The sequence below is a fragment of the Ceratotherium simum genome, chromosome 24 (assembly GCF_057802395.1).
Source record: "Ceratotherium simum simum isolate JZ-2026a chromosome 24, ASM5780239v1, whole genome shotgun sequence".
In the NCBI taxonomy this organism is placed as follows: domain Eukaryota; kingdom Metazoa; phylum Chordata; class Mammalia; order Perissodactyla; family Rhinocerotidae; genus Ceratotherium; species Ceratotherium simum.
Genome location: NC_141923.1, coordinates 41,902,952 through 41,913,113, shown reverse-complemented (window position 1 = coordinate 41,913,113; position 10,162 = coordinate 41,902,952). Strand labels below are relative to the sequence as shown.

The following is a 10,162-nucleotide window of genomic DNA, read 5'->3' as shown; positions in this document are numbered from 1 at the left end:
CAAAACAGGCAGCATTTATAGTTCTGAGATAAGGAGATCCAAACGAGGCAGCCCTCACACCACTCAGGAGTCCCAAGTGTGCAGAACTGCTAGGCTATCAATCAGGTGGGGAAACGCGGGTACCCTGACACCGACAAACCCGCTTCAGAGTTCCCTGACACGAGCCTCTAAGTCATTTGAGACCAATTTAAAGCTCTCAGGGGCCGCCTCGCGGACTTCCGCCCGGCAGCCTGCAAGGAGCGCAGAACAGGGGAAGAAACCAAACTTCGTGGGAAAGCGAGGCGGCGGGCGCGGGGCGCACGGATAACTTGTAAACTAGCAAAACTGGGGACTTTGCGGCCACCGTGTAAAGATTCCCGGATCGGAAAAGAACAGCATTAACAGTCCGCCACGGCTTTTTTTTTTTTTTTCCATTGGAACACGGGTATTTTGCCTTATTTTATTAATAATCAGATACCTTAGTTGCACGTTTCAATGATGGGCATTTTGGTTCCTTGTATTTAAAAACGCAGTTACAAATCCAGTCATGGAAAAAAACTGCAAGGAAGGGGCGATAGCGTGTATACGCAGTTCCAAATCGTCCAAGCCGAACAGGACGTAAGAAGTATCACTTAGAAGCGTTTATTACCGTCAGTGTGGTGGGTGGTGACGGCCACAGTGCAGATGTTGTGGGTAATGGAGCTCGCGGGACCCTGAGCGGGTGGAGCCACACTACACTGCGGAGTCGGCAACCAGACCACGGGGAACAGGACGCTCCCAAAATGGCGGCCGCGAGTCCATCCGCCCGAGAAGAACGTCACGTCACCAGGGCAACGACGCTCTTGCGTAGGGGCGCGGCTCGGGTGAAAGTTCAGGGCTGGCGTTGCGACTTCCTCGCCGCTGGCCGCGTCTAGGCCCAAAGCGAGGCCAGAGCCCGAGCGACTTAACGGCCGCCGCCAGGCGAACGTTGGCCAAGGCCTGGAGCAAACGAAGCCCGCCCTTGCCCCAGCTCCGCGTCGTCCGGCCGGCGGGAAGGGAAGCGCCCGCCGCGAGCGCAGGCTCGGGGGCGGGGCGAGCCGGGCGCTGGGCCCGCCCCCGAGCGCGTGGGCGGTTGCGCGCCGGCGGTGCCCGCGGGAGTTGACGTTAGCTATGGAAACGCCGAGCGAGCCCGGGCGCTACCGTGGTGAGCGGGTTGCTGGGCCGCCACAGCTCTTCTGCCTCCGCGTTCCGGCCGCAGGCAGCCTCCCGGCGGGAGCGCACAGCCCGGGTTTACTTGCAAAAATGCAGTCCCCGGGATGCCTTCGCCTCGCCTCTTCCCTCGGGTGACTCGAGGTACGTTTGATTCCCGACACCTACCTGGGGACTTCTTGGTCGCCTTAATTTCCAAGCCTGTGTAGAGCCACGTTGTTCTTGCAGTTTTAATTGCCGCAGATTTTTCATTCTTCGTTGTAAAACCTTAAGTGCGATTATTGCACTTTTTAAGACGTAAGATGAACTCAGTCGCTGGAGGTATCAATCCAGTGTGATTTTAACTTTCTTTCTAAAGACTGCTTGAGCCTGTTGAGTTATAGTATGTTGTTTCTAAGAATAACTTGCGAAATGGAAAATGGCCCTTTGAGCCTTGATTTAGGGATGGCCTTGTTACCCCAGTAAAGTGTACGAACCATGCGCCTTAGGTGGTACTGTACTCTTTTATATCTCCCACTAAACCACTTTTGCCCCAAATTGGAACATGAACTCTGATCTGCTCCCTCTCTCCACAAACCTCATTAGAAGTTATTTAGCAGGCCTCTGAATTGATTATCTGCCCTATACCAGTCATTTCTCTCATTCAGCTGTATAATATTAGGTGTTTTTTTTTTTCGTTAACTCATTCCTGCAATTAGGGCAAAGACCATCCTTTATATTATTGGGTATCCACTGTCACCCGTGCCAAATCCCTAAACCTTTGTCATAGCATCCAGAGCCAGCCATTTAGTAATTTAACTGTTTGGGCACCAGTCGGCTACTGTTAAATTTCCTACTTAAAGAGCTGCCTACTAGTTATTAACTGCCACAGAAAATACCAGGTCGGGAAACTTTTCTCTTTCTTTCTTTTTTTGTGAGAACTTTATTGAGATAGAATTCACATTCCATACAATTCACCCATTAAAAGTGAACAATTCAGTGATTTTTAGTATAGTCACAGAATTGTGCAACCATTTCTACAGTGATTTATGGAACATTTTCATCACCCGGAAAAGAAGCCCTGTACCCTTTCGCAGTCATTCCCCCACTTCCAATTCTCACACTCCCCACCGGCCCTAGGCAAGTGCTAATCTATTTTCTGTCTTTATAGATTTGCTTATTCTGAACATTTCATGTAAATAGAATCATACAATATGTGGCCTTTTATGATTGGCTTCTTTCTCTTAGCATCTGTTTTCAAAGTTCACCCATGTTGTAGCATGTATCAGGTCTTCATTCTTGTTTATAGCCTGATAATATTCCATCGTATGGATATACTACATTTTATTTTATCCTTTGATGGACATTTTTGTTTCCAATTTTTGGCTATTCGTGTTTCTGCTATGAATGTTCATGTACAAATTTTTGTGAAGACTTATGTTTTCATTTGTCTTGGGTAAATACCTAGGAGTGGAATTGCTAGATATATGGTAGCTCTTTGTTTAGCCTTGTGAGGAATTGCCAGACTGTTTTCCAAAGCAGCCGCACCATTTTACATTACCGCTTGAGGGTTCTAATTCCTCCACAAGGTCCCCTCTTTTTGATAGCCAGTCAGTGGATTTGAAGTAGTATCTCATTGTGGTTTTGGTTTGCATTTCTCTAATGAGTAATGACATTGAGCATCATCTCGTGTGCTTATTGGCCGTTTGTATATTATCTTTGGAGAAATACCTATTCAGATCCTTTGCCCATTTTTAAATTGTTGTTTTTTCATTATTGAGTTGTAAGAGTTTTTTGTGTATTTTAGATACAAGTCGCTTATCATGTATGATTTGCAAAAATTTTCTCTAATTCTGTGGATTTTCACTTTCTTGATAGTGAGAACCTTTTCATTTAGACACTTTCCCACTTGTGTTTATCTCTTATCAAGGAGTCCTTTGTCATTGCCCGCATGCTGGCTTAGCTAACAAAAGCTTCCTATTTTGACATTTTGTAGATTCCTCTCAGGCCCACCTTTCCCTGAAAACCCTTTCTTCCAAATTATCCTTCTATTTCTCTAGCCTCAAAATAAAATTCTCTTTCATTTAGCAGTAGCTTGTTGTGATTGAAAAACAGTCTGCCACCAACGGATGTTGTGTATTGGTTAAGTCACTTAATATTACTGGTTCTCAATTTTTTTTCTGTAAAATAAATTGATTTCTGGTAATTCATGTGTGTAGTAGATTTCATTCACTTGATACTTGATTTTGAAAGAAAAGCTTGTTAACCAATTTGAATTTATAATGGTTAAGATGTGTGAGGTGTGGGAAGGGTAGACTAGTATAGAAGCAGAAGCATCAGCTGGCCCTGCTGCGAATTTATGATGCTCTGATGTGACCTTTGGCTATTTCCTACCATCTTAGTTTTCCGTGAGTAATGGAGTGCTATCAATTCATATTCTAGTGTTATACATTTGGGAAGAGGGAATCGTAGAACTGACAACTAATCAGCCAACCTGTGAAACATTGCCAATACTGCAATAAAAAGAACCCTTGAGCTATGTAGTCACCCCTTCCATCCAATCAGTTTTCTCTACAAACCAATTCCTTTGAATTTGCAGAAAACTCTTGGATTCAAAGACCCCCACCCCAGTCTTGAATTTGAATAAATACTATTTTGTAGATCCAAAGAGATGTTAATATGCTTGTTCTTTCCTTTTAACTCTTTTTAGATGCTTGGGTAAATTTTCCTTTCATTGGTAGTGGGAGGAGAGTGCTTACTACATAATTGATAAACTATAACATGAGATATATTTTTCATGTTTAAGCACCAAATGTCTTTCAGAAGGCTCTTCAAGAATTAGCTGTTTGTCTATGGCATGGCATTTAGTTAAGATCCCATAGAGCATCTTCAGAATTATAGGGGGTAGCTGTCTTTGCATTTTAGATTCCTATTAGTAGCCTCAACAGTTAGCACTTGGCTATCAAAAAAGTACGCATGTGCATACTTTTTAGAACTGCTCTGGTAGTAACAGGTGTTTTTTATCCAGTGCAACTGAGAATTAAGTTGTTTCATATTTTGCTTTTTGAGTACTTAGGTGTAGGCCCTTTTGTTTCTTTTCCAGACATGAAGTTTTTTGTTTTCAAAATTAGTAAAGGTGGTGATGCTTGGAAAAGTACAACTTTAGTATATTTCCTTTCAAATTTTTTAAAATACTTCTTACGTGCATGGATGAATGTGTTCTATTCATTGCTCTACCAGCAAAGTTTGTATAGACTTTTTGGGTTTTTTTTTTTTTTTTTTTTGGTGAGGAAGAGTGGCCTTGAGCTAACAACTGTTGCCAATCTTCCTCTTTTTGCTTGAGGAAGATTGTCACTGAGCTAACATCTGTGCCAGTCTTCCTCTATTTTGTATGTGGAACACTGCCACAGCATGGCGTGATGAGTACTGTGTACGTCCACACCCAGGATCTGAACCAGCGAACCCCAGGCTGCTGAAGTGGAACATGCGAACTTAACCACTACACCACCAGGCTGGCCCCCTTTATAGACATTTTTAAACATAAGCAGGAATTACTTTTTCTTGACAAGTTTAATTTTATTTAATACTTTTAGGTTATTTATAAACTAACTATATTTCTTGCTTATTCTCTTGATAATGAAAATTAAAATAATTCCAGAGTCGCTTTTACCAGTAACAATTATTTGAGAGGAAAATGATCTCTGCCCTGCTGGATTGTAAACTCCTTTGGGTTAGAGAGCAGCCTTATTACCATCACCTTGCACATTGTAGGTACTCAAAAGTTATTCAAAAGTTTAAATTTGTGGAAAGTACTAATTTATCATTTAGCTATTTCTCTATGAAAGGAAAGATAACACATTTAGTCTATATTAACAACTATCAAAATGTAATCTTTAACCCTCACCAGCATCTTCTAACAGTGTTTCAAGAGGAAGTTAACATAGGGGGGATAAAAAAGGATTGTGATATATGTCAGCATTTATATCCTTTATATAAGTAAAGTTTTTTCAAATTAATAAGAAAAGTGAATACTTCAATAGAAAAAGAAGCAAAGGACATGAAGAGGCAATTTACAAAAAAGATAAACGGCATTTATCAACACAAACACAAACACATATACATATGTGTAATGAATTTTCTCAGAGAGATAGACAATATTCATGAAATAATAGGATTCTATAAAAAGGAACATCCAAGGATTAAAGACGTGCTCTTAGAAATTAAAAATATGAGAGCAAATATTTAATAAAATTTGACAAATATATTAGAATGTAGTAAGTTTCCTGAAAGTAGAACAAAAATAGAGTTGAGGCACAGTGCAGAAGTGCTCAGTACTTGGAACCCTTGTACACTGTTGGTGGGAATGCAAAATGGTGCATCCACTATGGAAAGCAATATGAGGGTCCTTAAAAAATTAAAAAGAGAACTAAGTATTTATCCAAAAGAATTGAAATCAGGATCTCGAAGAGACGTTTGCACCCCTGTGTTCATTGCAGCATTATTCACACTAGCCAAAAAAGTGGAAGCAAACCAGATGTCCATTAACAGATGAATGGATAAAGAAAATGTGGTTTGTATATGCAATGGAATATTATTCAGCCCTAAAAAAGAAGGAAATCCTGTCATATGTGACAACATGGATGAGCCTTGAAGACATTATGGTAAGTGAAATAATAGCCAGTCACAGAAGGACAAATACTGCATGATGCCACTTATATGAGGTATATAAAATCATCAGACTCTTAGAAACAGAGAGGAGGATGATGGTGGCCGGGGGCTGGGAAGAGGAAGAAATGGAGAGTTGCTGTTCAACAAGTACAAAGTTTTAGTTATACAAGATGAATAAGTTATAGAGATCTACTGTATACCATTGTGTCACTAGTTAACAATACTGTATTGTACATTTAAAAATTTGTGGGGCCGGCCCCGTGGCTTAGCGGTTAAGTGCGCGTGCTCCGCTGCTGGTGGCGCAGGGTTCGGATGCTGGGCGTGCACCGACGCACCGCTTCTCCGGCCATGCTGAGGCTGAGTCCCACATACAGCAACTAAAAGGATGTGCAGCTATGACGTAACTATCTGCTGGGGCTTTGGGGGAAAGATAAATTAATTAATTAAAAAAAAATTGTTAACAGGATAGATCTCACGTTAAGTATTACCATAAAAAAAAAATCCAAATCTAATAGAACAGAAAAAAAAGTGTGGATTCAATGAATGAAATCAACCAATTAATAAAAATAATATGATAGATTAAAAAAACGTAACCTTTGCTAAACAAAAATCAAACAATTACTAAAACTTCTATTTCTAGGAATTGTATTTGCCGAACTTAGAGAACTATAAATTTAGTATAATCCCCAAAAACTGCCACTTTCTATTACCTCCTTCTTTGTTTTAAGAGATCATGCAGTATCTTGCATGACTGCTGAGTTAAAGTTTTGGTAACTAAGAATTCCGTCCTAGTACATTGCCCAAATTGATCTGTTTCCTACCCTTCTGGATAATTCATAAGAAACATGGCTCAGCTTCCAAATAAAGCAACATTTCTGTGGCTATTTTGTTGGCCCGCTTTCAGACTAGCATATGAAGAAAGTATATGGCCTAAATCAGTGTTGTGATGTCATCTTTATCCCTTAACCTCTCTTTTCATAGGTTTTTTTTCCCTTTCCTAAGCCTTGAACCGTTTTCCGTTTTAACATGTTGGAGGTAGCAGTCATATAAATGCTTCAACAGTCTGTCAGAGTGTATGCCAAATTCTCATTCAGGGAGTAAGTTTTAATTATTGTGATTCTGCTTTCCATGCTAGTAATCCAGATGAAGATTTACACGATCTCTGTATAGAAATGTAACTGTTGCTTCCTACAAAGAAAATATATTTTAAATATTCCAGGATCTGTAATTAAATTAAAAGTCAAACAGTACCAATTTATCATAATTTTTGCCTTAATGAATTTCTATTATCAGTCGTGTAATCCTTTAATCCTTAAGATATTAGAAAAAATACCCATACTTTAAATCAGTCTTTCAGCAACCTGATCTACTTGCCTGTTAAATTTCCCTCATGATTTTTTTTCTTGTGTACCTTTGTTCACGACATTCCTCTTTGATATATTTTTCTAATTTTCCTTGGCTTTGCTAAGTCTTTAAGGTCCTGATTGAAGCCCAGGCCAATGTTTCTCAAAGTAGTTTGCATAAAACACTACACATGTGATCTGTTGTTAGATATGTGGGAAAAATGGGTTCCAGGGTCAAATAAGTTTGAAAAACTCAAATGATAACATGTTAAGCAGGTTTACAGTGGTGTTTTTTTTAACTTCAGAGATATCTCCAAGCCTTTAGTTTGCTGATATCCATTGTGACTCTTCAAGATGACAGTCTAGTATGTGATTTCTCAAACTTCTTTGACCATAGACCCCTTTTCAAGAAACATTCTGTAAGTCAAATAATCCTGTATCCTTCAGCCTTTCTTGTAATATCCAATTAAAATAACTCAGATCACCATCCCAGTTTCCTCCCCCATGCTTCTAAGGCTTCTTGAGGGAACTTACATTCTCTTCATACTTCTTGTCTGCTCACGCTTTGTTATTGATTGCTTCTGCCTTATTTCGCCTCTTATACCTGCTGTTCTACCTCTGCTTTTCTCTCCTAGTATGAACTAGCTCCTCCTTCCTGATAATGAAGGAAATTAGTGTAGCATAGGACAGGGGGCAAATTGAAATTGGACTTCTGACATGTTAAAATTCTTCAGCCATTTCCTTCTCCACAGGAGAAACTCAGCCGTGTTTCTCCCTCAGGCACATCCTGCTCCTGTATTGCTTTAGGATGTACTGCTCTAGGCAAAATCTTCTCCGAGCCAATAATACTATCAATAGGTGCCATTATTTATTCCATAATGAAAATAAATGCAGGTAATTTTCCAAACATTTAAAAACTAGGAATAAAGAGTTAATGGGTTTACTGTTTTGAGTGGGCAGGATATGCTGGAAGAAGTTTTCAAAAAAAGTAAATTTTAAACAGCAATATTTAATATTTTTCAACTTTGATCATCTTATTTACACTATGCCATTAATGTATTACATGCCTCTCACCAAGGTATTTTACTAAATATTATGGAGAATCAGAAGCATCTCAAGATTGGCTCCTCCTGGTAAATAACTCAATAGTAGAGAAAAGAAATACATGTGGAAAGATAACATGTAAAGAGATGAACAATACAAGAAATAGCCTATGTTGATACATGTTACAAGGTGAGTAATATGAACAAGCAATGTTTTTGATATACAGAGAGAAGAAAGACACTGTTTAGCCTAAGTGCTCTGCAAAATTTTCAGAAAAGATTAGACTGAATCTTGAAAGCTGACTAACATTACTAATTAGGGAAGGGAGGAGAGGACATTCCAGGCAAAGGAGAGGGCATGAGCAGAGGCACTCAGAAGGAAAGGTGCAGGATCTGTTTGCAGGGCATGGGGTTGAGAGTTCTAGAGGATATTTGGTAATTTGAAGAGGTGTCAAAATGTTGTATGTAAAATACACACACACAAACACAGCCTACTGTGTATGTCTTCTGAAACTTTTACACCTATACAAACTTGACACAACCATGTATACAAACAAGTGTGTGTACTCTTTTTAAATACAAATGGGATCATCAATGTGTTTATTTTACTTTTCAATATATTGTGGGCATCTTTCCATGTTTCCATATCAACAGTAGACCTTCTTCAGAATATTCCACTGTTTAGAATATAATCACAGAGTATTCCATCGAATTGGTAAGAACATTTAAACTAAACTTTACAAAAGACTCAGTAGTACTAAAAGGTAAATGACTTTGGGTAGTAACATGCAGCTAGATATCCTAATTTATAAGGTGTCTTCAGTTTCTGGCTTCCTTTCCCAGTGAGCAATCTCATCTTGTTCCTGACTTGCCTCAGTGGAGCAGGAGGGGCCAGCTTTTACCTAACCCCCTGGGGAAATTTCGGGTATATCCAGACTCTTCAAAAAGCCCAGGCCAGCCATCCAAGCTCATTTTCCTGTCTGATGGCATCTTCCATAGATAATTGAAATCAGAGTGTTTACCCCCACTCATAGGAGTGTTCCCTTACTTACCTTATGGCTTCTATAGAACAATCATATCAGAATACAGTACACTGAGCCTGACATTAGTACAGGAGATAAGCTCATTTAGAGGGGAGGGAGGCAATCTTTCCATTCCCTGATGTTGAGCTATCAATCACTGACGTTTCCTTTTGCCCTCTGGTCCTGTTATTTTGTGAGCACTTGCAGGGCTATCACATGAAGTACAGCTATGACTTGTTCTGTGCAAAACTAAGACCAATGGCTGGAAGATGTAAGATGGTAGGTGTTTATAGTTTAAAGAACTTCCTGACAGTATAACAAGAGGTGCTCTAAGGTAGTAATTCTTGTTGGTGACCCAAAAACTGTTCATGATACCCAAAACCGTTCATGATGCCCAAAAGCCCTCTCCAGGGCTGATACTGGTTGGGTAGAACTGACTTGCAGAAAGACTTTTTTCCTTCTTCTTCCTTTTTTTGGTGAGGAAGATTGGCCCTGAGCTAACATCTGTGCCAGGTTTCCTCCAGTTTGTATGTGGGACACCGTCACAGCGTGGCTTGATGAGTGGTGTGTAGGTCTGCACCTGGGATCCAAACTGGCGAACCCCAGGCCACCGAAGCAGAGTGTGCCAAACTCAGACCCTATGCCACTGGGCCAGATTTTTAACTTACTGGAAGAAAGGCTATTTTAAGATGCCTTTAAATTTTTGGTGTGTGATAAAATATAAAGTTTACTATCTTAACCATTTTTAAGTGTACGGTTCAGTGGTATTAAATACATTCATGTTGTGCAAAGTTACTGCCATCCATCCCTGTGACTCTTTTCATCTTTTAAAACTCTATACCCATTAAACAATAATTCCCCATTCTCCTTTCCCCTCAGCCCACGGCAACCACCATTCTACTTTCTATCTATGATTTTGACTACTCTAAGTACCTTGTAT

The 10,162-nt window shown here is 39.9% G+C and overlaps 1 protein-coding gene across 4 annotated transcripts in view; it reads left to right on the top strand.

The window, feature by feature from the left end:
* Positions 1-285: 285 nt before the first annotated feature.
* The window catches only part of PCNX4 (pecanex 4), a 55,469-nt gene continuing 45,592 nt past the window's right edge, over positions 286-10,162 (top strand). Inside the window, exons 1-3 of one of the 4 annotated variants that reach the window (XM_087448423.1) lie at positions 286-1,311; positions 5,643-5,807; positions 8,236-8,390. The gene's annotated coding sequence lies outside the window, so the exon portion shown is untranslated. The remainder of the gene's footprint in view (positions 1,312-5,642; positions 5,808-8,235; positions 8,391-10,162) is intronic. The other 3 variants (XM_087448424.1, XM_087448422.1, XM_004426209.3) reach the window with 3 other exon arrangements.